Source organism: Macaca thibetana, chromosome 3 (genome assembly GCF_024542745.1).
Source record: "Macaca thibetana thibetana isolate TM-01 chromosome 3, ASM2454274v1, whole genome shotgun sequence".
Classification (NCBI taxonomy): domain Eukaryota; kingdom Metazoa; phylum Chordata; class Mammalia; order Primates; family Cercopithecidae; genus Macaca; species Macaca thibetana.
The window spans coordinates 4120614-4146973 of record NC_065580.1 but is presented as its reverse complement, the minus strand read 5'-3'; the positions used below and the strand labels follow the sequence as shown (position 1 = coordinate 4146973).

Below are 26360 nucleotides of genomic sequence, written 5' to 3'. Positions count from 1 at the left end.
TATCCAGTAGAGTCCTAGGTATAGTCACATGTGTCCCCATAAGACAGGAGACAGAGGGAGATCAGAAGCACCACAGAGGACAGACAAGGTTCTTGAAGATGGAGGCAGAGACTGGGGGATGCAGCCACAAACCAAGGAATCTCAGCAGCCACCAGGAGACAAAGACAGATTCTCTCCAGGGCCTCTGGAGGGAGTGGGACCTGCTGGCACCTTGATTCCAGACCTCGGGACTGCAGAACAGCAAGAGGAGATATTCCTGTTGTTCTCAGCCACCTAGTTTATGGTGATTTGTTGCAGCCACCCCAGGATGCGAATACCTTCCCTCACATGCCTAAGCTGAGATGGGTGGAACCGCAGGGCAACTGGACACACATCCCCCCTCCCCCACATCTCTGCGTTGCACTTGGGCTGCCTCCCAGCATGGTGGTCCCAGCAGTCAGACTTCACAAAGGTGCTGGCCTCCAAGAGGACACTTCCCAGGACAGGAAAGCAGGAGCTCCAGGCATTTGAAGAGGAAGTTACCCAGCGTCATCCCTCCCACCCCTGAGCAAGCTTCAGGGCCAGCCCCAACACCAGGGGAGGGGAAGGAGCCCATTCTCCCCAGGAGAAGATGCCAAAGCACCCACCTGGACGGGGTATGTGGGGCTGCTTCTGTGAGCACTGACCCCGGTTTCCAACCACAGACCATCCTCAGAGCTCAGCAGGTCCCTTCTCCACACCCTCAACCCTACAACCAAGAGTTTTCAGTGCCCCGGACCCTTTCAGAACAGGAATGTGTGGAACAAGCTCTAAATCTAGAGCGTAACTTAACACATATGTAAAATTGCTTTCTTTCAGGTTTTTCATTTTTATTTTTATTTTTTATTTTTGAGACGAAGTCTCGCTCTGACGCCCAGGCTGGAGTGCAGTGGCGCAATCTCGTCTCACTCTTTCAGGTTTATTTTTAAGAAGCAAATCTTATTAATTTCCGGAGAGGGAAATGAAAGAAGATACTGCAATGATAGTATCCACAGAACAGCTTCAAAATCACACAAAGAGACAGACTCATGCAGGTGAAATTGCAAAACTAGAATGGCATGGGGGCAGACACTGAGCTGTGGAGGGGATGGTGCAGAAGCCACATTCCCTGTTTCCTTCCATCCTCCTCCCACTCTCTTGAGTTGAATCACCCCATAGTGGGGCCTGGGCCTGCTTGTTCACCCCACATCTGATGCACGGTTCATTGTTACTCCTTCTTTTAACTGCATCATCCTTTATTTATAAAGAATTTGGAGAGGCAAATAAGGTCGTATTAAAACCAGTTGGGGCATGATCTATAATGCATGGCATAGCCAACAAGCGATAGTGAATCCTTTGAACACACTTTCTCCAGTGTGCATCTGGTAAGGAGGCTAAGTTCTTAGTGGGGCAGTGCTATTATTAATCAGAAAGTTTGAAGGTGCTTTTTGAGAACTAACCCCAGAGCTACAGAGTTGTGCCTCATTATCAGTATACCAGCCTATACTTTGTTCAGTGCTTTACAATTTAACCAGTGCCTAATTTCTTTCTCAGCGCTCTGTGAGGAAGGTGCTAACATTGGTTAAGGATGCAGCAGCCGTGGTTGAAGGAGGCTGCTTTGCCCTCTGCTTATTCTCAGCTGTAAACAGCTTGCAGGAGGACAATCTGCATTGTTCACAGGGAAGCAAATATGATCCAGAGGTCAGAGTCGTAAGAGCCAAGCAATTTGTCTTTACTCCTAAATCCACTCTGTGCCATCCAGGGTGAGATAGTAACACTGATTTCTGAACAGTGCTTTGTGTGTTACACAGCAGCTTTATATCCAGTGCCTCCTCCACCTCCTCTGCCCTCATTAGGGGTGGGATTGCCCCTGAGCAGGGTCCGAGGGGCAATGGATCGGGGTGCTGCGGGGGCTGAAACCTGCAACTTTGCAGGATGTTTGTGCAGTCATGACAGCCTCGCAGAAAGAAGCCTGGGAACGTGGGGCGTCCTAATCATCCTGAGAACTCCGGGAGGAGGATACACCTCCGTGTTCCATGCCGTCAGGACAGAGCTGGGACACGCAGGCGGCAGCGAACACACACACAGCACAAACCTGTGCTTTGCTGTCCAGGTCAGTGCTTCTCATCCAGGGAGGTCTCGTCCCGCTGGACAAGCTTGGCCATGTCTGGGGACAGTTTGGATTTTCTCAGCTGGGGAGGGGTGTAGAGGGTGCTGCTGGCATCAGTGAATGAATGGAGACCAGGGATGCTACTAAACTTCCTGCAAGGTGCAGGACAGCCCCTGCCACAGAGAATCACCGGGCCCAAAGTGTCAATGGGGCAGAGGCTGAGGAAGCCTGGCATAGGGGCTTTACCTGTCATGAACATGGTAATCCACTGGCTGATGTGAAACAGATGCCAGGATCAGTCCCCATTTTGCAGTTGAAGATGATGCAAAATAGAAACCTCAATCAGCCTCCACGTCACACACTTGATGAGTGTCACAACCACAGGAGTAAAGCAGAAAAAGGAACCAAGACAGGCGGGCGGGGCAGCGAGGAAGACCCCAGAAGCAACGGCACTGACTTGAAATTGGTTACACGGTTGTGGCCCAAGCAGAATAATCATCTCAGGTTAGCCATGCTAACCTGAGGCTCAAGGAGAACTCTGTCCTGGACCCAGAAGGGGCCAACATTTTATGAATAACCCAGGCAAAAATTTGGTGGCAAAATTAATGACATTTTCAAACTGAACAAAGCTTGGAGAGACACTTAAAGTAGGCTATGACCAACACGGTATTAATTTACAGGGACAAATGTGAAGGTCTGCATTTGGGTGCAGAACACACAAGGCCTCCCTCAACAAAGCTCTCATGACAGAGACTTAGTCACCCCATAAAGCTGCCAATTTAGTGGAAAGACCAAAGGAGAACTGTAGACTTAGCTACATTGAGATAACAATCACATTGGGTCTGCTATAGGGATTGACAAAGCACTTTCATGTACATTTGCTTGTTGGATCAAGCGTAACATCTAAGACAGGAAGTGGCAGATATTATTAGGCCCACTTTATAGATGGGGCTCAGGGAAGCCTGCTGACTTCCCAAGAGAATAAAGCAACAGCAGAGCTGGGTTTGGAAACTGGGTTTTTGTTCCAAATTCCACGTTTTTCTCTTTGTGGCCAGAGTCCCAGGAGAGGTTGTGCGGGCGTTTGGAGCATCACTCCCTGGTGCTCAGCCTGGCACCTGTGTGTACTGCCTGCCGTCAACTCCTGGAGGATGTCGCCAGCCCTGGGACCTGCAGGAGGGGCCACGCTTTCCAAGCCGCAGACTCTGCTCATGTAGGAAGACGTCAGCAAGGTCCACACCTGAGGCTCTGCTGTGGTTCCAAGGGAAATCCCTGCCTTAAATCCTAGTGAATGAGACATTGAAGGAGCATAAGTTTACATTTACTTTTTGGTCATTTAGAAAAGCACATACAATCAAAAATTAAAAAGGATAAAGTCACCTTGTAAAGTGACTTTTCACATGATTTTGCAACCCTTGCCTCCTCTGCCGCCGCCTCTTTCTTTCTTTCTCTTTTTCCACATATAAGGCATTCACTTACTTGGAATCATACTGCATATAATCATAAATGCTTTAGGATGTGACAATGTAATGTGTATGATCTTTTTCAATGTGATTCACATTTTTCTTAGAGCATTGTGTTAAATACTGCATAGAATTCCATCCTATGACTGAACAATAATGAATGTAGTCAATGACTTCTCTAACATTTAGTTTCCAGCTTTTTACTATTAAAGACAACACTGTGCACTGGTTTTCATTTGTTTTTCGTTTGTTTCTTTGTTTGTTTTTTGGTTGGTTGTTCTTTCGCTCTTTGAATTCTCACATCTGGAGCTGCACCTTTGTCTAGAATGTTCCTTCTCTCTTTCGCCTGGGTAGCTCTGATTTCTCACGAAGGGTGGTGACTTCCTGTTGGCTGCCTTTGATATCAGTGTTGTCTCTGGGCAGCTTTTATCAACTCTGGATTTCTACAGGCAGCGTCTGATCTTTTCTCCAGTATTGGAGGATGCAGGAGGCAACTAACTGACTTTTCCAAAACCATTTCCCCATCCTTAGAATGAAGATTAAACCACTTGATGAGCATGACAGACTTTAAATAAATAATGCAGTTATGTTTTTACATTATTTAATAACGTATATTAGCTATCTGTAAACTGAAACACACAATCTGAACATAAATAGAAGAACGTGACAAAACCATTTTTGCTGTTAGTTTATAGTTTTTTTCTCCCCTTTTATGTTTCCAGTTCCAGCACACAGCCAGGCATCATGCTGGCTTGCCCAAGAGGATGTCTGTGGCGGGCCAGTTAACTGCCCTTCCTGGCTTTTGCAAATGAGAGTCTTGTCGTAGGTGTGCATGGACAGGGGAATAACTGGAGAGTAATCAGGGTCCAGAAAGCAAAGGGGATCTTCCAGGGGGGAAAAAAAGACACCTGTGAGCCGTCAGGGACAAGAACATATGCTCAATGACAGCAGCCAGCCTTGCTAGAGATGGACCCCGGGCAAGGCCCAGGAGAGCAGCGCCAGTGACCAGAGACTCAGGAGCACCCAGCAAGAGCTGACATCCATGACCAAAGGCACATTCCCCCACCACTTGTCATGGTGTTGGAGCAAAAACCCCTTGGAGAACCCTGAGAAGTTCCAATTTGATTTAAGAAAATAGAAATCTTTAACTAGAAAGAGAGCAAGATGGGCTAGGGATGGGGCAGAGGCCATGGCAAGGCTCAGCCATACCTGTCTGTCATGCTTTATGCAAAAAGAAGTGGAAGACCCAAGGGAATGCAGAGGGACCTTCAGATTTAATAAACAGGACTCTTGTTCTCCTGGGAATACGGTGGCAGCTTAGTTTTGAATCTTCAAAGCTCCCCTCATGGAAACCATGGAGACCAACATTATGGAAGAGAAGCAGGAGTCCAGGAGGTGTGGCTTCAGTAAGCCACCATGGCACTTCCTACCTCACAGGAAACTACTCCTTCCAATCTAGGAAAATCCACCTCTTTCAAATATGAATTTAAAAACTAGAAAGTACAGAGCATCTTTTCTAAGACATTATAAGAAAAAAAGATGATAAAGCAGCATTTTTTTCTTACAAATAACAAAAACTCACATAAAAAGTGATAACACAAACTAGATGAGAATGGTAACCCAATATTCCTACACGAGTTTTTAAAAATTATTGATACAAAATAAGGAATGAAGTAAGAGACAAGCAGAAATGTACAAATTCAGAGACAAATATACAAAGAGATAGTGAGACAATAGGAATTATACCAGAAAGAAACTGGCAGAAAAAGAAAAATAATGAAAATCAACATCATGAAAATGACCATATTGCCCAAAGCAATCTACAAAATCAGTGCAATGTCTATCAAAAACCAACATCATTTCTCACGGAATTAGGAAAAACAATTCTAAAATTTATATAGAACTAACAAAGAGCACAAGTAGCCAAAGCAATCCTAAGCAAAAAGAAAAAATCTAGAGGCATCACATTATCAGACTTCAAATTATGCTACAAAGCTATCATTACCAAAACAGCATGATTCTGGTATAAAAGTAGACACATAGACCAATGGAACAGAATAGAGAACCTGTAAATAAAACCCAACTCCTACAACCAACTGATCTTTGACAACGCATACAAAAATATAAATTGAGAAAATGACATTCTATTTAATAAATGGTGCTGGGATAATTGGCAAGCCACATATAGAAGAATGAAACAAGTTCCCTATCTCTTACCTTATTACAAAAATCAACTAAAGATGGAACAAAGACTTAAATCCAAGACCTGAAACCATAAAAATTCTAGAAGATAACCAAGGAAAAACTTTTAACTTTTCTGGACATTGGCCTGGGCAAAGAATTCATGATGAAGACCCCAAAGTCAAATGCAACTAAAACAAAAATAAGTAAATGGGACCTAATTAAACTGAAAAGCTTCTGTGCAGCAAAAGAAATAATCATCAGAGAAAACAGGCAACCCACAGAATGGGAGAAAATATTTCCAACCTATGCATCTGACAGATGACTAATATCCAGAACCTACAAGGCACTCAAACAAATCAGAAAGAAAAAAGCAAATAATCTCCTTAAAAAGTGGGCAAAAGGCATGAACAGACATTTTTCAAAAGAAGATACACAAATAGCCAAAAACTCATGAAAAAATGCTCATCAGGGAAATGTAAATTAAAACCACAATGAGATACCACCTTACTTCTGCAAGAATGGCCTTTATTAAAAAGTCAAAAAACAACAGATATTGGAGCAGATGTGGTGAAATGATCATATACTGCTAGTAGAAATATAAATTAGTACAACCTCAAAGAAAACATTATGGAGATTTCTTAAAGAACTAAAAACAGAACTACCATTTTTTTCCCAGCAATCCCACTACTGGGTATCTACCCCAAGAAAAATAAGAAAAAATATATTTTTTAAGAAAAATATATGTAAAAGATACCTGCATGACTATTTGCAGCACAATTCACCATTGCGAAGCTATGGAACCAACCTAAGTGTCCATTGACCAATGAGTGGATAAAGAAAATGTGTTATACATTCACCATGGAATACTATTCAGTCATAAAAAAGAACAAAATAGTATATTTTGCAGCAAATTGGATGGAGCTGTAGGCCATTATTCTAAGTGAAGTAACTCAGGAAAAGAACACAAAAAACTGTATATTCTCACTCATAATTGGGAGCTAAGATACGGGTATGCGAAGGCATACAGAGTGATGTAATGGATTTTGGAGACTCAGAAGAGGGAGAGAGGGTGGGGAGGGAGGAATAAAAAAATCACATATTTGGTTATACACTACTTGGGTGACAGGTGCACTAAAATCTCAGACTTTACCACTATACAGTTCATCCATGTTACCAAAAACCATGTGTACCCCAAAAACTATTGAAATAATAAAGTAAAAAAAGAAAAATAATCAAACAACAATTTTTAACTGATGACTAAATTATAGGAGATGAAAGAAGTGGATAAAATGAAACAGAGATACATAGGGAAAAGATGAAAATGATACATATAAAAAACAGCAAGAAACAAAAATGATAGCTGGAAAAGACAGTAAAAGGGAGCCAACGTATACATAATCAGAGTCTCTGAAGAAGAAAACCAAAACCCTAGACAAATATTTTAACCAACATTTTGATGCTTATTTAAATATTAGAACAAAATTTTAAAATAAAATTTTCTGAAACGAAAAAAAATAGAATCTGCATATATGAGAGAAAATTGGTTAGTCAACAGTAACACAACTCAGAAAAGTTAATAGATCGAAGAATACCAAGTAGTGGATACGTGAGATGAACAAGTCTAGGACTTGTACAATGTGAGGACTAGAGTTAATCAAATCATATTGTTACTGGAATTTTTGTTAGATAAGTAGATTTTAGTTGTTCTTGTCACACACACACAAATAACTATGTGAGATGAAAAGTTTACAGGCAGACATAAGGAATATCGTTTCATTCCAGACCACCACAATAAAGCAAATATCACAATACAGCAAGTCACACAAATTTTTTGGTTTCTCAGTGCATATATTAATAAAAGTTACGTTTATACTGTATTGCATTCTACTAAGTGTGCATTAGCATTATGTCTTTTAAAAGTACATCACTTAGGGCCAGGTGTGGTGGCTCACGCCTGTAATCCCAGCACTTTGGGAGGCCGAGGCAGGCAGATCACAAGGTCAGGAGATCGAGACCATCCTGGCTAACATGGGAAACCCTGACACTACTAAAAATACAAAAAAATTAGCCAGGCATGGCGGCACACACCTGTAGTCCCAGCTACTCGGGAGGCTGAGGCAGGAGAATCGCTTGAACCCGGGAGGTGGAGGTTGCAGTGAGCCAAGATCGCACCACTGCACTCTAGCCTGGGTGACAGAAAGAGACTCCACCTCAAAAAAAAAAAAAAAAAAAAGTACATTACTTAATTTAAAAATGCTTTATTACTAAAAAGTGCCAACAATCGTCTGAGCCTTCAGTGAGTCACAATCTTTTTGCTGGTGAAAGGTTTTGACTCGATGTTGATGGCTACTGCCTGACCAGGGTGATGGCTGCTGACGACTGAGGCAACTGTAGCAATTTCCTAAAATAACACGATGAAGTCTGTCATGTTAATTGGCTCTTCCTTTCACCGAAGAGCTCTCTGTAGCATGCAGTGCCATTTGACAGCATTTTCCCCACAGCAGAACTTCCTTCAAAATTGAAGTCGATCCTCTCAAACTCTGTCGCTGGTTTATCAGCTAAGTTTATGGCATATTCTAAATTATTTGTTGTCATTTCAACAATATTCACAGCCTCTTCACCAGGGTAGATTCCATCTCAAGAAACCACTTTCTATCAGGGTGCGGTGGCTCAAGCCTGTAATCCCAGCACTTTGGGAGGCTGAGGCGGGTGGATCACGAGGTCAGGAGATCGAGACCATCCTGGCTAACACGGTGAAACCCCGTCTCTACTAAAAATACAAAAAAATTAGCCAGGCGTGGTGGCGGGCGCCTGTAGTCCCAGCTACTCGGGAGGCTGAGGCAGGAGAATGGTGTGAACCCGGGAGGTGGAGCTTGCAGTGAGCCGAGATCATACCACTGCACTCCAGCCTGGGTGACAGAGTGAGACGCTGTCTCAAAAAAAAAAAAAAAAAAAAAAAAAAATTAAAATAAATAAACCACTTTCTTTGCTCATCCATAAGAAGTAACTCCATAAGAAGTAACTCCTCATTCATTCAAGTATTATCATAAGATTGCAGCAATTCAGTCACATCTTCAGGCTCTACTTCTAATTCTAGTTCTTTTGCTCTTCCCACTATATCTGCAAGGACTTCCTCACTGAAGACTTGAATCCCTCAAGGTCATCCATAAGGGTTGGAATTAACTTCTTCCAAGTTCCCAGTAATGTTGATATTTTGACCTCCTCCCATGAATATGAGTGTTCTTAATGGCATCTAGGATGGTGAATCCTTTCAAGATGGTTTTTTTTTTTTTTTTGAGACAGAGTCTCACTCTGTTGCCCAGATTGGAGTGCAGTGGCATGATCTCAGCTCACTGCAAGCTCCGCCTCTCGGGTTTATGCCATTCTCCTGCCTCAGCCTCCCTAGTAGCTGGGACTACAGGTGTCCACCACCACGCCCGGCTAGTTTTTTTGTATTTTTTAGTAGAGACGGGGTTTCACTGTGTTAGCCAGGATGGTCTCGATCTCCTGACCTCGTGATCCGCCTGTCTCAGCCTCCCAAAGTGCTGGGATTACAGGCTTGAGCCACCATGCCCGGCCCAAGATGGTTTTCAATTTACTTTTCCCAAATCCATCAGAGGAATTACTATCTATGATACCTACAACCTTACAAAATGTGTTTTTTAAATAATAAGACTTGAAAGTTGAAATTATTTCTTGATCCATGGGCTACAGAATGGGTGTTGTGGTAGCCAGCATGAAAACAACAGTTATCTCCTTGTACATCTCTAGCAGAGCTCTTGGCTGACCAGTGCACTGTCAATAAGTGGTAATATCTTGAAAGGAGTCTTTTTTCTGAGCAGTAGGTCTCAACAGTGGGCTTAAAATATTCAGCAAACCATGTTCTCTAAACAAATGTACTGTCGTCATCTTTGTTTTTCCATTTACAGAGCACAGACAGAGTAGATAAAGCACAATTCTTGAGAATCTTAGGATTTACAGAATGGTAAGTGAGCATCAGCTTCAACTTATAGTCACCAGCTGCATCAGCCCCTAACAAGGGAGTCAGCCTGTTCTTTGAAGATTTGAAGCCAGGCATTGACTTCTCCTCTCTAGCCAGGAAAGTCCTAGATGGCATGTCCTTCCTTGCTATTATGTCTGCATTGAAAATCTGTTGTTTAGTGGAGCCCCTTTCATCAATGATCTTAGATCTTCTGGAGAACTTGCTGCAGCTTCTCCATCAGCAGTTGCTGCTTCATGTTATACTATTATATTATGGAGATGTCTTCTTTTCTTAAACATTATGAACCAACCTCTGGAGTTTCCAACTTTTCTTCTGAAGCTTCCTCTCCTCTCTCAGTCTTCATAGAACTGAAGAAAGTTGAGGCTTTTCTCTGCATTAGGTTTTGTCTGAAGGGAATGTTGTGGCTGGTTTAATATTCTATCCAGACCACTCGAACTTTCTCCATATCCGCAGTAAGGCAGTTTTACTTTCTTACTATTCATGTGTTACAAAAGGAACACTTTTACTTTCCTTCAAAAATTTTTTTGTTTCCATTCACAACTTGACTGGATGGCCCAAGAGGCCTGGTTTTCAACCTCTCTTGACTTTTGACATGCCTTTCTCACTAAGCAAAATCATTTCTAGCTTTTGATTGCAAGTGGGAGACATGTGACTCTTTATTTCACCTGAACACTTAGAGGCCATTGTTTGGTAACTAATTGGCCTAATTTCTATATTATTGTGTGTCAAGGAATAGGGAGGACCAAGGAGAGGGAGAGAGATGGAGGAAAAGCTGGTCAGTGGAGCGGTCAGGACACACAGTATTTATTGATTAAGTTCACTCTCTTAGATAGACATGGTTTGTGGTGACACCAAACAATTACAATAATGACATCAAAGATCACCAGTTACAGGTCACTATAAGAGTAATGAGAGAGTTTGAAATATCGCAAGAAATACCAAAGTGTGACAGATACATGAAGTGAGCACATGTTGTTGGAAAAATGGTGCTGATAGACTCACTCAATGTAGGGTTGTCACAAACCTTCAATTTGTAAAAAATTAAATGTCCATGAACAACAATAAAGGTGAAACACAATAAAATGAAATGTGCCTGCATTTGCTTCACTACAGTAAGCATTTTACTAACAATATGTATTTCTAGCATTATGCTGTAAACCTCAAATATAAAAAATAAAATTGATTTTGAAATGTCTTAAGTTAATGGAGTTTAAATAGAAAGGAAAAGTTCTTTAGGCATCCAGACAAAAAGATCAAACTACTCATGAAGGAAAAAATCAGATTAACACCAGACTTCTTCACCTCAATGAACTTGAGACCACATTCAATAGCACGATACAGTGGAGTAAATGATTCTCTATCCAGTCCAACTGTCTTTGATGTATAAAGGTCACAGACAAATTGTTTGGAATAAAAAGGAACTTCAGAAAACATTTTGCACATAAATCTTTCATGAGGGAACTCCTAGAGGATGAGCAAGAACCAAGAGCAAAGTGGAAAAACTTAGGCAAAAGAATTAGCAACAAGAACATTGAATGTATTTAATTGCATATGTCAGCCAGAAATAGAGAGGGTGATAGTGAAAGCACAGAATATAAATGTTTCATGCTTTGACAATGCAGAAACCATAAGCCAACAAAAATTAAAAGGAAAAATACAGCGGAACATAAATTAACACTCTCTTCTTCATTGTCATAGCTGGAAACAAAAGATTCCATTAAAGCAGACCAATCAATCAAAAGAATTACGTAAGAATATATAATTGTACAAAAGCAATACACACTAAGAAAGATAATTAAAATTAACACTAGGTTATGCAGGAGCAGAAAAGGGAGGAAGAGGAGAAGAGGAATTATTTTATTGTTACTCAACATAGGAAACCAACAGATACTGCCTAAAGAATGAGAAAAATGTACAAAGTGGTATAAGTCTAAAGAAAGCTACTTGAACACAATACAAACATTCTTAAATTTCAAAATAATTAACATTTAAAAGATTTATAGGAAAAGACCACATAGCAGATTATATATATATAATCTATATAGTAAAAGATAATCGGTATACACTATCTATATGAGGATATATGTATGTATATACATTTGTGGAAACTGCTGTTTAAATATATGATTTTTTGAGGAATCTCTTTATATATAGAGAGAGAGACATAGCTATATAGAAATATAAAGACTTGAGGAATCTAGAGAGATACCAATGTTTGAGAATTTAACTCACCTATTAAAATGGAAGACACTTCTAAATTGTATTATCGTGTTAAATATATGTTGCTGTGTAACAAACCAGCATTGAACTTAGTGGCTGGAAGCAACAATCGTTATGTTGCATCTCACAGTCTCTACGGGTCAGGTACCCAGAAAGGGATTAAAAGGGATTGGTAGGTGGCTGTGGCTCAGGTGTCTCCTGAGGCTGCAGTCAGTTCCCTGCGGACCTGCAACTCTCAAAGACTGGACTGGAGGACTCACTTCTAAGGTGGCTCACTCACCTGGTTGGCAGGTTGCTTTCTCTCCACATGAGCCTCTCCACGGTTTTTTGGAGTGTCCTCATTGACATGGCATCTTGCTCTCCCCAGAATGAAGAAACCAAGAGTTCCATGGAGAAGCTGCAGTGCTTTTAATATCCTCACCTCAGGAGCAACACACCGTCAATTCTGTCATATTCTGTTGGTCACACAGACCAGTTCTTCTTCATCATGGGGGGACTACATAAGGGTGTGAAGACCAGGAGATGAGGATTATTGAGGGCCATTTTGCAGGATGCCTAGTACAATCAGGAATCAAGTAAAACTCCATAATTGTGTTCAAGAGATTCACCCAAAACATAGTTATTTTAAAAGGTTGAAACTCAAAGCACAGGCACAGCAAAAGCAGGGGTCTCAGTCCTTGTATGAATCAAGGTAGTTTTTCAGCCAAACAAAAACATTAAATGAAATAACATCAAGGTACTTTGAATCATTTTGCCTCATAATTTACAAAAAAAAAAAAAAATTAGCAGTCATGAATATCAACAGACTAAGTATTGTAAAAGAGGCTTTCAAAAAGCAGAAATTACAGAGGAGACAAAGAAAATAGGCAAAATACATGATTTACAGGAGATTTTGTTCGTTTCTTTTGCTTTGTGTTACCCTCTTCTCATGGTCCTGCCTTCCTTGGGTTATTTGAATATATTTTTTATTCCATTTTAAATAATCCGTTGTCCTTTCTGGCTGTATCTTTTTGTATTCGTTTATTAGTAGTTTCTCTAGGGATTACAATACGTACATTTAACATTTTATAGTCCACTTAGAATTAATATGTTACCATTTCAAGTAAACTATAGAAGGCTTACAACTCTATTGGTTCATTTATCCTCCCCTCTTTATGTTGTAGTTGTCATATGTACCGCATCTAAATAATAATTATACCCAGAAAATGTTACAATATTTGCTTTCAACAGTCAGATACAGTTTAAATATTTTAAGAAGAGAAAAAGAATTCATTATATTTACCTGATATTTACCATTTCTGTTGCTCTAATGTCATTCATGAAGTTCCAAGTGTTCCTCCAGATCATTTTTCCTTCTTCCTGAAGAACTTGGCTAAACATTTCTTTTGTAGGTCTGTTAGTGACACATTCTCTTACTTTCCCTTAATCTGAGTATGTCTTTATTTCACTGTCATTTCTAAGATATTTTTGCTAGATATAGAATTCTGGGTTGACAATCATTTTCTTTCAGTAATTTACAGATGTTGTTCCACCATCTTCCTGCTTCCATAATTTATGATGAGAAATTTGCAATTATCCAAAGTACTGTTCTCTGATACATAGTATACTGTTTTAATCTGGTTGCTTTTAATTGTCTTTCCTTTACCTTTGATTTTCATTTACAATGCATTTTTTAAAGTTTATCTTGTTTAGAGTTTGTTAACCTCTTGAACTTATACATATATGTTTTTCATCAAGTCTGGGAAGTTTACAACCATTATTTCTTCAATATTTTTCTGCACCAGTATCCTCCTCCTCTTCTTCCGAGACTCCAAAAATAAGAGTATTAGACTTTTTGATATTGTTTCACAGGTGCCTGAGGCTCTGTTTTTGTTTTTTTTTTATTTCATTTTTCTCTCAATCTGCAGGCTGTGTAATTCCTATTGATTAACCTTCAAGTTCACTGACAATTTCCAGGATATCTCTCACAATTTTTGGCATTCAGGGGCCTCCTTTCCTGGTTCTTCTGGACAGAAAGATAGTGTTATCTCCAAGATTTAGCTTCCTGCACTGCCATGCAACTCTGCATGACTAGGACTACCTTAGGAATACAGTGGCAAAAGAAAGGACAAAAAAATTAACAGGGATTATCCCCACATCTTTAAAACAATGAGCCCTTTTTCCAGTTTTTTCTGTCTGGAACATCAGGTTTTTCTTAGCTTTTTAATTATTTGTGCTATTATGTAGTTCCACATGACTGGGGCCATCTTTGGAGCCAAGTGGCAACAGTAAAGAGGAAGAAATAAACAGGGATTCACCCCACTCCTTTTCCAGTTCCTCTGGTTGGAGAGTTGGGTCTTTCATCAAAGTTTCAGGGCTTCCAGCACCAGGACCAGCAGCACAGTGGTACAGCTCCACAGGTGGAGCTGCCCTTGGGTCAGGATCAAGAGAGGAAAAAAAAGGGGTAGTGAAAACTTCCCCCACACTCCCTGGCATGCAGGGTCCCTTTTCCTGGTCCTTTGGCTGGAAAGAGAGGTTTTATCCCAGATTTTTGTCTTCTGGGCCCACTGCACAGTTCTGAGATTCAACCCACCCTCAGGTCAGAGATAACAGACAAAGAAAGAGGGAAAAGGCAAAACTCACCCCCATTTGGGGTTATTATCAAGTTTTGACATTAGTTGCCAATCCTTTTGTCATTACTTACTTTTTAGAGGGCTCAGGGAGTTGTTCCTTATGTTCCCCCCCCAAGTTTTCAGCATTTCCAGTGGGACAGTAGACAGCAGTGCACTTATTCCATCTTGGCTGGCACAAGTGGTCAGTTATAGAAAAATGCAAATTCTCTCAGCCCAGACTGGAGCAAATGTACAAAAGGGAGTAACAATATAAAAGACAAAAATGACATGATCAATTTAGTATGCCTGAGGGATACATGCTAAACTTTAAATCCTAAAAACATAGACTATATTGTCTTTCCAAGTGACCATGGGACACTTGCAAAATTAACTAAATAATAAACCACACAAATAACTTCCAATAATTCTAAAGTGGAGAGATAATGCAGAAAACATTTTCTAATCACAATGCAATAAAACTAGAAATTGACAAGAAAGTCACAAAACTAAAAGGCCCTCGACCTATATATTGTATGATTCCTTATTAATCAACTTTTGAGTCAGAGGGAAATACAAAGTGAATTACAGAATTTCGGGGAAACAACAATAGTGCAAACATTAAATATTAGAGTTGAGAATATAAATAAAGCAGTTCATAGACTTAAATATCCATTTCAGGCATAGATATTTACCAACACTGCACACCTTACTTCCTGTCCTAGGTCTGACTTCCACGGCCTTGCTGGACACAGACTCTTTGTGGACATTTGACAATGTCCGGAGACATTGGAGTGGCATCTTGTTATCACATACTTAAGAGACTACAGGTAGTATAAGCATAACTTTTATTTGCACTGGGAAACTAAAAATTTTGTGTGACTCACTATATTGCTGTATTCACTTTATTGAGATGGTCTAGAACCCAACCCACAATATCTCCAAGGCCGGCCTGTATGTGATCTCATTTACTCTTTATAAAGACATCTGGTGACGAAAAATCTCAGAACTCTTTCACAGATAAGAAAACTTAGGCTCAGATAGATGTAGGGAGAAGAGTGAAAATCCCCAAACCACCTTCCCCATCTTCTCCTTCCCCAGGGCTCACTCCTAATTGCCCAGTGCTGTGTCACGTGTCATCCAGACATTTTTCCGTGAATGTACAGGCATGACTATGCAGGAGGGCAGAGGATCGCTATGGGCCAGAGGCCTGACCCACCCTCAGAAATGGTGGCCAAGCCACTCAGGGCTGCTTCCAACAGCAACCGTGTCACCACGCTCTCTGGAAACTGGTGTGATCAGTCCTAGTGACAGCAGAGCAGGAAGGGAACTGGAGATCATTAGGAGTCACCCAACATGTCACAGACCGGGACATGGAAGCCAAGAAAGGTGTGGTTATATTCATCACCGTTAATGATGATCCTCAGTGCTGGCCACCAGGATCAAACTAGCCACCATTGCCTGAGTTCTGCATGCAGCTGGTCTGCAGCGCTGCCCCACGTGGGACCCTCTCCTTGAGGGGCACATGGCCTTGGGCAGAGCAGCTCTCTTGCCATGAGGCGATGAGGGCCCCACACCCCAGTGTTCACCGCAGCCCCCAGGATGCTCACTTTAACCTGGCGGTCACTGAATTGAACAAGGCACAGGTGACCCCTCTTTGGGCGTGACCTCCAATCCAAGCATCCTGCAGCTGACCCAAGTCCTCACCCTGGAACTCTTCCATAAGTGTCAGATAACTCTCAGTGCTGACTGGTTTTAGCTCAAGACCCTTTGAGTTTTAGGACCTTCCACAAAACACTTTGCAAATACAGCTCGGGAGCATTGAAAAAGAGCCCCTTCTCCAGCCAATCCCACGATAAGGGTGCCTGAGAGTCAGATCTCATCTCAACCAAGGCTGTGTACTGAATCACCCAGGAAATTCCCCACTGACATTCACATGCAATAGATGGTGGGATGGAGGCATCTTTTTTTTTTTTTTTAAGCATCTCCAGTTGATTAATGTACAGCCAGGTTGGGAATCACTGCTCTAGTGGAAAACTTACCAGGCATAGAAGCAGAAAACAAGGCTGTCTGGGAATCTGAGGGAGCAGGACAGCTTCCTTAGCCTGAGTGTCTTTATCCATCAGGGATAGTTGATGGAACAAAGCAGATTCACAGACAGGCTCCAGGTTGCTGGAGGCTGGGTACGGGCCCACCCCTTGAAGACGGCCCAGGGCCAACTTTTCCCAATTCACAGCAGGGGAAGTTAGTGGATAGAATTGCCTGATTTTAACTTTTGGTTTCTTTTCTCTCATAGTCTTTTCTTGGCCTTGGCATCTTCTAAAACTCCTCTTTGTAAGCCAACGACGAACAACACTGCCATTGTCCCAGTGAAGGCTGTCTTTCCCGTGGCTGAGAGGCCAAGCGGGCCAGAGGCATGGGTTCTCTGCTTCCTGATCTCAGGGCTGGTGCAGGCTCTGCACAGCTAGATGCTGACAAGGCCTGGCAAACAGGTGCTCAGTGCCTTTCTGGCTGGAATCTTATGCTCTGTCAGGTGAGCGCTCAGCAAAAAGTGAAGCAAATTTGGTCACGGTCATTCTGTGCCAGTGATGCAGTTTTCAGACGCTGACCCTCCGGGTCTGTGCTGATGACCCCTCATGGTGATCATGAACTTCTCCCCAGCCCTCTCTCACCACACCTTTCAACTTTAGCCCGTTGCTGAAATGATCACATACTGCTGATGAAGATGTTGGGACTTGGAGATGCGTTGACGTGCACATAACCCAACTTCAAATTCAGGCTATAGCATCCCTGGAGGTAAATATTGATTTGGCATTTCAGTTCTGTCAATATTTACCTCTTAAGTCAATAAAGCTTGATGTTTATCTCAATTGACATTGATATCTGCTTAAAGTTTATTTCTCACTTCCTTCCCTTCTTCAAACAGCTGGGGAAGAGCTTGTGTTGGGCGGGTCGGAGGGAATGGCCCATGGACCCGCTGGTGTGGAATGAGTCCTGAGACTCTCATTTCCTCTCTGGGCCTCAGTATCCTAATGAAGCAGCTACATCGTCTGGGGTAGATCCCCTGGGATTTGTTGTCACCTGCCAGGAAAATTTAGGACAGGGACACACAGGAGGAGTATAGGAGCGGAGGTTTAATAGGTAGAAGAGAGAAAGAGCAAGAGCTTCCTCTGTGGAGGAAGGGGTCTCCAAGCAGAAAGGACCCACTGCTGGTGAATGTACGGTGTTGTACAGTCATTTGAGGAGGCAGCGTCTGAGTTACGTAGGGATCACAGATTGGTTCGATCAGGTGTGAGGTTTACACAGTGCGTGGAGAAGGCTGCTCCTATTATGCAAATGGGTTTTCCAGTTGATCGGGGCCATCTTGTCTGCTCCTTACAGAACACATGGCTGGCAGAGAAGTGAAGATGGAACTGCCATCTGGAAAATATCTAGCCCTGGCTGGGCTCGGTGGCTCATGCCTGTAATCCCAGCACTTTGGGAGGCTGAGGCGGGTGGATCACCTGAGGTCAGCAGTTCAAGACCAGCCTGGCCAACATGGTGAAACCCCATCTCTACTAAAAATACAAAATTTAGCAGGGCGTGGTGGCAGATGCCTGTAATCCCAGCTACTCGGGAGGCTGAGGCAGGAGAATTGCTTGAACCCAGGAGGTGGAGGTCGCAGTGAGCCAAGATCACACCACTGAACTCCAGCCTGGGCAACAGAGCGAGACTCTGTCTCTAAATAAAAAAATAAATAAATGAAAATGTCTAGTCTTTAGTTCCGGCCGCTGTTCACCCATGCAAGCTCCCAGCTCTCAGGCTGCTCTTTGTTAGAAAATGATTTGGGACTGCTTTTCATTAAAAAGGAAGGCCTGACGGAGGACTCCCATACCCTTGCTATCTGCCTAAGTAATTCCTTCTTAACTCCTGGATCACTAGGTCGTTTCGGAGACCCCTTTGCTGCGGCCATCTCATGGCTCCGCTGTTGCATATCCGGAAGGACAGAGCAGGGGGTGGCCTCAGGTTTGCAAGTGGTAAAACCTAAAAAATAAAACACCGTTTTTCATTCGGATTGACTTTTTAAAAGGTGCTGATTTCAGCTGGACCTGCTTGGAAGCAAATTTCTGGGGAAAGTAAAGTCATAAAAACAATCAGATGACCTTAAAACTGGGACCATGGAGGTGGGGTCCCATCAAAGAATCCTGTGGGTGAGGCTCAGCGGAGGTAAGCTCCCTGCAACGTCTCCCAGCCTGCAGCCCGAGGCCTCTCAGACCCGACACTCTGGCCGGCAGTTGCAGAGGGACAGCCCCACCATGCCTGCCATGCTCAGAGGCACCATGGGACCAGCATTGGCTAGCAGAGAGCTAGGAGGTCACTCAGGCCAAATGCTGGCAATTTCACGGAGAACCCACAGTGACAGAACTTCCACGGAGGACTGTCCTCGAGACAGTAAAATCAGTGAAATGGAGTCAGTAAAACCGAGTACACGAGGCCTGATGCCCGGGAATGGGAGGAGCCCAGGCAGCCTTTACCAGCGTGTGCATTCATTCTAACATGTCAGCTCGACTGGGCCACAGGGTGCCCAGATATTTGGTTAAACATTATTCTGGGTGTGTCTGGATGAGATTAGCGTTTGAATCAGTGGACTGAGCAAAGCAGGTGGCCCTCCCTGTGTGGCTGGGCCTCTTCCAAGCAGTTGGGGGCCTGAAGAGAACAAAAAGCATTGGCGAGGGAGAAGGCGCTCTCGGCCTGTTTTCAAGCCGGGCTGTCGGTCTTCTGCACTCAGACTGGAACTTACACCAGTGGCTCGCCCAGGCCTCCAGCTTGCCGACTGCTGATTTTTGGACTTGACAGCCTCCACCTCCACAGCGGCATGAAAAATTCCTCATCATCAATCTCTCTATGCATATATCCTATATATCCTTTCGGTTCTATTTCTCTGGGGACCCCTAGAACAACACGCAAGGTGAGAGGCCCTTGAGGAGGACTGACTGTGGCTCGCTGGTCTAAAGCTCTAAGCTGCTACTGCTGCTGACTCCAGCTCTGCAGAAGATACAGTGGTGACATCTCCTGGGTGAGTGTGAGCCTGAGGCTCTCAGATGGCTGCAAAGGTATCCAGGGTGTTATGTACGCAGGCAGCTTCCCCTGCGGGCTGTGCTCTAGGCTCAAAGCACAAGGGCTGCAAAGAAACCCAGCCCAGGGTCCTGTCTGTCCGGTGAGCTGGGCACAGTGAGTATGGCTGAGGAGTCACAGCCGAGCACGCAGCACTGAGCGCAGATCCTGGAGGGACAGGGATGACCCTCAGCCCCCGCCCTCCGGGACCTCATGGTACAGGTGAGGGAGGGTAGGTGCTCAGGTTGGAGTCAGTGCAACTAAGGGAATCTGCATGTGCCCCTTGATGGCAGAGGGCCCCGGAGGCTTCCCCTCTCTCAGCACCCCGTGGAACGCAGCATCACCTTCCCCAGAGGACGCCAGGTAGACTCAGTGGCCAGAGGTTGGGGGGATTCTGCACAGGTGGCTCCGGGTGTGCTGGCACATACCACCCTCACCAGGGCCCAGGGCCCTTGAGCACCCCAGTGTTCCAGCGCTGGCCTTGAACCAGGGATGGTCTTCGGGTGAGGGCTGTGGGGCTAAGAGCCTGAAGGAGGGCCCTCGGGTGAGAAGAGGCTTCTGGGAGGAGCAGGAGACAGAGGAGGGGATTTGGGGGGAGAGGGGGAGGGGAAGGGACAGGGAGGGGAGGGGAAGGGATAAGGAGGGAAGGGGGACCGCCCAGCGGAGTGGGGAGGAGACACAGGGTGGAAGGCTGGGGGTTGCCCTTGAGGTTTGGTGTCCGAGTCTGGGATCAGGGTTCTGCTGTTGGTGGGCGATCCTGCTGCTGGCTCAGCCCAGTTCAGGCCCTGGCTGCCTCACTCAGATGAGGGGCCGGGCTTCCCTCTCCTGCTTTCCTGTGCTTGGACTGTGGCAGCCACCACACCCACCACGGAGAGGGTGGTTAATCCCCAAACTCACCATGGAGTTCCCCCTCTCCCTGCTCACCCCAGGCCCTATGGGTGCCTTTCCTGGCCTCTGGCCTAGGGCTTTGTGGAGTGAACATTGGCTCCTCCTGCTTTTGGGGGCCACTAGCCAGTGAGGTGAGGCCAGACCTCCTGAAGGGAGGGTCCCGTGTCCCCAGAGTCAGGGGTCGGGGGTCAAGGGTTGAGGTCAGTGGGTGGGGTGGGTGCATTGCGCAGCGTGTGCTCAGGGCTGCCTGTGACCCGGAAAAGACTTTCTCAGGCCTATCCCCACCCGCACCAGCCTGGAGAGAGCCCTGTCAGGCTGAGCCCTGGGGGCTGTGCAGGTGGGGGAGGGAGAGCCCTGTCAGGCTGAGGTGGAATTTTCTGGAGCCCCGGGGGCTGTGCAGGTGGGGGAGGAGGACGCCCAGCATCGGATGAGCGGTGACTTCCGACCCACTGGGGAAGCCACAGGCACAGCTGAGTCGGAGGCAAGGAGCAAGGCCTCCTGTTAGAAAGTCCCAGAAAGAAACAAACCCTCAGGGACCACCCAGAAGGCCAGGATCATCCGAGTGGCCGCCCCGTGGGGTCTCCATGGCTGCACGTGCATCCTGAGGCCCAAGTCCTCCTCGCAGCGGCTTGACTGGGTGCTGGGGACTCTGCAGGGACCGCGCCGTCGGTGCTCCAGCTTTCAGGAAGCTCCCGCCTTGGGGTGAACAGACAGCAGGTAAAGAAGCCTCATGCAGGGCAGCAGGGGATACCCTGGAGAGGAAAGCAAGGCAAGAAACAGACACTGTGCCAGTGGCTCCTGAAGGGATGCACGCTCGGGGATCTCGGAGAGGGTCCAGGTGAGGACGGCAAGGGCAGAGGAGCCTGTGGGAGGGGTAAGCACGAGGGAGGCCAAGGCCCTAAGATGTGAGGCCCGCATCCTGCTGCAGGCGCTCTGCCTCCAGCAAGAGGTGGCTCTGGAGGACAACTCTCCACAGGCTTGGACAGCCATGCTCCCAGACAAGAGCTTCTGCTGTGCTCCCAGATGAGAGCCAGAGCCCCACCTGTCAGGAGGCCACACTCATGCCCAGGACTTCTGGGCCTCGGCAGTGCTCCCAAGGGTGTGGCACCAGGTGCAGCAGGGCAGGTATGTGGACCAAGTGCGCTGGGGAGGTGGAGGAATAGCAACATCCCGTGGGCCAACCATCTCTTGTGTGTGCACATGGCACCTGTGCACCCAAGGTCACCCGTGTGCACGCCACCTCTCCACTCCTGGCAGCAGCCACCCTTGCACCACGTGGCTCTGTGCCCTGGCTCCACAGGACTCCCTGCTGCTGCCAGGAGCGATTCCTGGAGTCCAGCTGGGGTCAGCAGGTGGAGGTAGCAGGGCCTCTGTGCTGGCTTTGGGACTGGACCAGCAGCATTGCAGACGCCCTGGCTCACCCACCTGGGCACACCTGAGGCCTCTTGCCCTTATCTCCCAGGGCCCTAGTGGTTCCCCTCCACCATCCCATCCCAAAGCTTCACCTTTCCAGTGTAGCCCCAGGCCCTAGAGCAGGCGTGTCCACCTTATTGTACACACAGCGTTTGACTCGGAGCCCGAGACATGTATCTGATACAAATGGGGCTGTTCTGGATGAGGGAGGGGGCACCCAGCCCCCAAGTCCGGCAACCCAGCTCCCTGACTGCCCTGGCTCTGCTGAGCACCTTCGAGACCATATTGGAAGCTCTCAGCGAGGCTCCTGGACCCTGGCATCCCCGAAACCCCCTGAGGGACCCACTTTGCCAGCTGCATGTCTGTGTCGCACGGAACTGTCTCCTTGCTCTGCAAGCAGGTGGAATGCAGGAGCAGGCAGGAACATCCAACCCTTCCGAGTCAGACACTCGAGAGCTCTGCAGACACGAAGACAATGCCACGCCGCCCCCTAAATGCTTTTTGTTTTGGAAAATACAGCTGTTTGTCATAAGGTATTTACGTTGACATATAACAGGTTTATGATTGTTTTAATGAATTAATGGGTATTTTAAATGCTCTTAGTTTTGATGTCTAGTGTTTCTCGTTGGTGATTTCTAATGTCTAGTGTTTCTCGTTGGTGATTTCTAATGTGGCATCGTGGCTGCATTCAACCCCCATAAACACATGCTCCGTCAGGGCCTCCATAGCTCTTTAGACCCAATGTTTGAGTCCCGGGCTCCAGCTCGTGTCTCTGCCCCTCCCTGCTCCCTCAGCCAACAGCCTGGGCAACGCCCAAGAGCTGCCCTCCCACTCGGCTCCAGGAGACGTTTAAATGGGGCCTGACTCCCCCTATCTCTGATCTAAAAGATAACCGGAAGCAGCAGAGAAAACATCTGAAGTGCTTCCTGGACACACTGGTTAGGAAGTTTCTGCAAGAACCCAGGTAAGAGCTGGACTAAGTGGGAGTCCGTGGGTGGGAGGAGGGAGAACGCCTGCCTGGGCGTTTACAGAGATGAGTTTGCAGGGATAATGATGCCGGGGTTTCAGGCTTCAGGCCCAGCCCCAGGAAGAGAACGGCAGCAGGAAAAGTTAGAGAGCGAGGAGGGGGAGCAGGAGGTGGAGAGCTCGGCCCCTCCTTCACTGCTGCCCTCTGGGTGACGCTCACTGGAGGCGCCACATTGCGGCTGCGAGGGCCCCGAGACAACCTCTGCACCGTTTATGGGATCCCATTAGGGGAGCAGCGGCCCTGCATGACCCCACAGGTGAGCAGGACACCTCATCACAGGGTAGGCACGTGAGCAGACCTCACCCTCACACAGCTGCCTCCCGGGCTGCCCAGGTCAGGTGCTGAGAACACAAAAGAAAATGAGACAAAGTCGCCACCCTGGAGTTTACAAGCTGGCGTGGGAGACAGGCTGGCACTGAGGACGACAGTGGAGAGACAGGGAGAGACAGTGGAGAGACACCGGAAGAACCAGAGGTGCTGGGGAAGCCGGGTCAGCAGAGAGACCCCAGCAGAGTGGGAGCCGGAGGACGGCGGCGACTGCAGCCGACTGTTTCAGGTGGCGTCCTCGTCACGAGAGGACCTTGAGCGGTCATGGGCTTCCTGGGAACCTGCCTACAGAGGAAACGATTACTGGGTGCGGATGTCTTGAACATTTATTGGATTCCACGTTGTCAGTCAATAAAACAGCTTTGCCAGCGTAATACTGACAAAATCAAGTTCAGGCTGTAAGCCCAAGGGCTTCCAAGAAAAGTGGATCTGGTGTCCAGTGGGGGCACTGCCTGGTTCCCAGGCGGAGTCCAAACTGCAGGGAGAAACAAGGACCCTGCGGGAAGAAGGGACCTGCCCGACTGGTTCCCCCGCACCCACGTCAGGAATTTTCCCAGAAAGCCATCCACTTTGTTAGACGCAAAATAAAGGTCATTTGGAGAAAAACCTGCCAGCAGCTGCTGCTGCTTGAAAATAGAAAAGATTTTAAAAGTAGCAGTGTTCGGAGGACAAGGCGAGCAGATCACCTGAGGTCAGGAGTTCGAGACCAGCCTGGCCAACATGGCAAAACTCCGTCTCTACTAAAAATAAAAAAAATTAGCTGGGCATGGTGGTGCGTACCTGTAATCCCAGCTACTTGGGAGGCTGAGGCGGGAGAATCACTTAAACCTGGGAGGAGGAGGTTGCAATGAGCCGAGATTGTGCCACTACATTCCAGCCTGGGCGACAGAGCAGGACATCGTCTCAAAAAAAAAATGCAGCAGTGGTTTGAAATCGTGCATTTTTATGTATTGTCCTCAAACATCTGAGGGAGATAAGAAAGAATATACCGCGGATGAGAATATTAATAATTATACATAATATATTATTTATATATAACATAATATAATATATTATAACATAATATATAATATATTGTTATAATGTATTATATAATATATTATATATTACTTATAATAATATATTTATATAAGTATATCTTATATAATACATATATAATAGATTTTAACTTGATCATCTCTAATACATAATACATATATTATATATAACATATTCTATATTCTATATTATATTGTATATATTATATTTTATATAGATTATATATATAATATATAGTATATAATATAGTATATATTATATTTTATAATATATATTATTATATTATACATTATATTTTATCATATTATAAATATAATATATACATATATTTATATTATTTATTATATAATATTTATCAGAGGCAAACTGCCTCGTAGAAACGATCCTGTGACCTCCATCATCACATCTGACTCAGCAGCCTCCAAATCCCCTACTTTCCCTGGCAGCCGCTACCCACCTCACAGCTGTCCTTTGCAGATTAATGTAAATGTTCCCTTAAATATTCATTTGCCCCCCAGCATTGACAGGTGAGGAATGATGTTGCTTGGGCTGTTTCTGCCCCAAGTGGCCCTGTGAAGCTGGGACCTTGGATCCCTGCTCTCATATGAGCCTCCTAAGGGGGCTCCCAGCTCCTGGACGGGGACTTCTCAAGGCCTAGGGCCCCCTCATCTGTCCAGTACAAACTTCCTCATCCAGATATCACCGTTCATTTCCCCAGGTTCTCCTCCCCACCAGACTCGGAGATTTTAACTTGATCATCTCTGCAAAGACCTTATCTTCAAACACAGTTACATTCTGAGGTCCTGGTAGTTAGGGCTGCAACACCCGAATTGGAGGGGACGTAATCCAGCTCCTGACAATACCACATATGACAGTGCGTCTCTGCCTGTAGTACTGTTTTTTCCAGTGAAAGCATCTGTGAATGTATTCAGAAAGCCTCCTTTTGGGGCCAGGCCTTGCAGAGAATCCTTCAGAAACTGGACAACGCCACCCAAGGCAGTCAGTGGGGAGGACGCATTGGGTGCCTCACTGGTCCCTGGATCTGCCTCACAGTCCTCTACGTTCTTCCTCATTCCCTCTCCTCTTTCTCCGCTTTGGTTGACCTTGAAGCTCATTCCTGGGGAAGGCCCCGGTGGGAGCAGTGCAGTGACAAGAGGAGCCTGTTTCCGTCAGCACCCTCACGCTCTCCAGTGGTCCACTGGAGACACCTGTGACCTCCTGATGCTAAGGAGCCCAGAGTGGGCAGCCCTCGGGCCCAGGCTCCATCTGGGTGAAGCCTGTTTTATTATCAATATTCACCACAATCATCTGTGGGAGTGTAATGCTCATATTCCCATTTAATAGATGAATAAACTGAGGCAAGATATAGTGACTCAGCTGAGGCCACACCGCAGTTTAATGGGGAAGCCAGGATGAGAGCTGGCGGCTTCTATGTCTGTGATCTACACTCTGGTGGCAGAGGACGTCAGAGACCCATGTCAACGGTGAGGAGGTGACATGCTGGTCCCTTCCATAAAAGCTGTTTCATAAAATTAAAACACACACACAGTAAAGATCCAGATTTACAGAAGTGAGCATGAGGGGCTATTTACCAGTCAACAGATCTCCCCCAGTGGTTCTTCACTTGGGGCTGAGATGCTACTGACCAGCAGGGCCTGGGGAGAGAACTTCTTGCTCCCCCTGGAGCTGGCTGACCCATACGCAGGGGATTCTGAGCGCTAGGGGCTGGGAGCAGCATGTCCCACGTGTTTCCCAGGAGTTAGTCATGTTTGCTCCTAAAACCTATTGCAATCGAGGAATCTAATTAAACAACACAGCAACTGCAGAAACAGTGCAAAAAGAATGAGTGACTGTTTCTATGAAAACTTAGATGAACTACTTTGGAAAGATTCAATAAAGAGCATGCCTAAATATATATACTGGGGCTAGGAGCAGTGGTTCAAACCTGTCACCCCAGTGCTTTGGGAGGCTAAGGTGGGAAGGTGGTTTGAGGCCAGGAAGTTGAAACCAG

At 45.5% G+C, this 26360-nt stretch overlaps 4 long non-coding RNA genes across 17 annotated transcripts in view; 2 read left to right on the top strand and 2 right to left on the bottom strand.

Annotated features, from left to right (window-relative positions):
• Positions 1-831: 831 nt before the first annotated feature.
• LOC126950994 (uncharacterized) lies at positions 832-17222 on the bottom strand. 3 transcript variants are annotated; one of them, XR_007724321.1, is made up of 5 exons: positions 16605-17222; positions 14658-14804; positions 13257-14054; positions 12255-12470; positions 832-3388 (listed from the first exon to the last, which is right to left on the bottom strand). It is a non-coding gene; the product is annotated as an uncharacterized LOC126950994 (long non-coding RNA). The 3 variants fall into 3 exon arrangements; XR_007724322.1 differs by having other exon boundaries at positions 13257-13979; XR_007724320.1 differs by having other exon boundaries at positions 13257-14804.
• Positions 17223-19509: 2287 nt separating this feature from the next.
• On the top strand, positions 19510-21599 carry LOC126950996 (uncharacterized). 2 transcript variants are annotated; one of them, XR_007724327.1, is made up of 3 exons: positions 19510-19618; positions 21200-21382; positions 21521-21599. It is a non-coding gene; the product is annotated as an uncharacterized LOC126950996 (long non-coding RNA). The 2 variants fall into 2 exon arrangements; XR_007724328.1 differs by having other exon boundaries at positions 21473-21548.
• Positions 21589-25127, top strand: LOC126950995 (uncharacterized). 4 transcript variants are annotated; one of them, XR_007724326.1, is made up of 4 exons: positions 21589-21669; positions 22107-22490; positions 22846-22921; positions 25068-25127. It is a non-coding gene; the product is annotated as an uncharacterized LOC126950995 (long non-coding RNA). The 4 variants fall into 4 exon arrangements; XR_007724325.1 differs by lacking the exon at positions 25068-25127 and adding an exon at positions 23298-23359; XR_007724323.1 differs by lacking the exon at positions 25068-25127 and adding an exon at positions 23003-23086.
• The window catches only part of LOC126950993 (uncharacterized), a 37082-nt gene continuing 33155 nt past the window's right edge, over positions 22434-26360 (bottom strand). For all 8 annotated transcript variants that reach the window (XR_007724313.1, XR_007724316.1, XR_007724318.1 and 5 more), the window contains one exon: positions 22434-24275. This is a non-coding gene — a long non-coding RNA (uncharacterized LOC126950993). The remainder of the gene's footprint in view (positions 24276-26360) is intronic.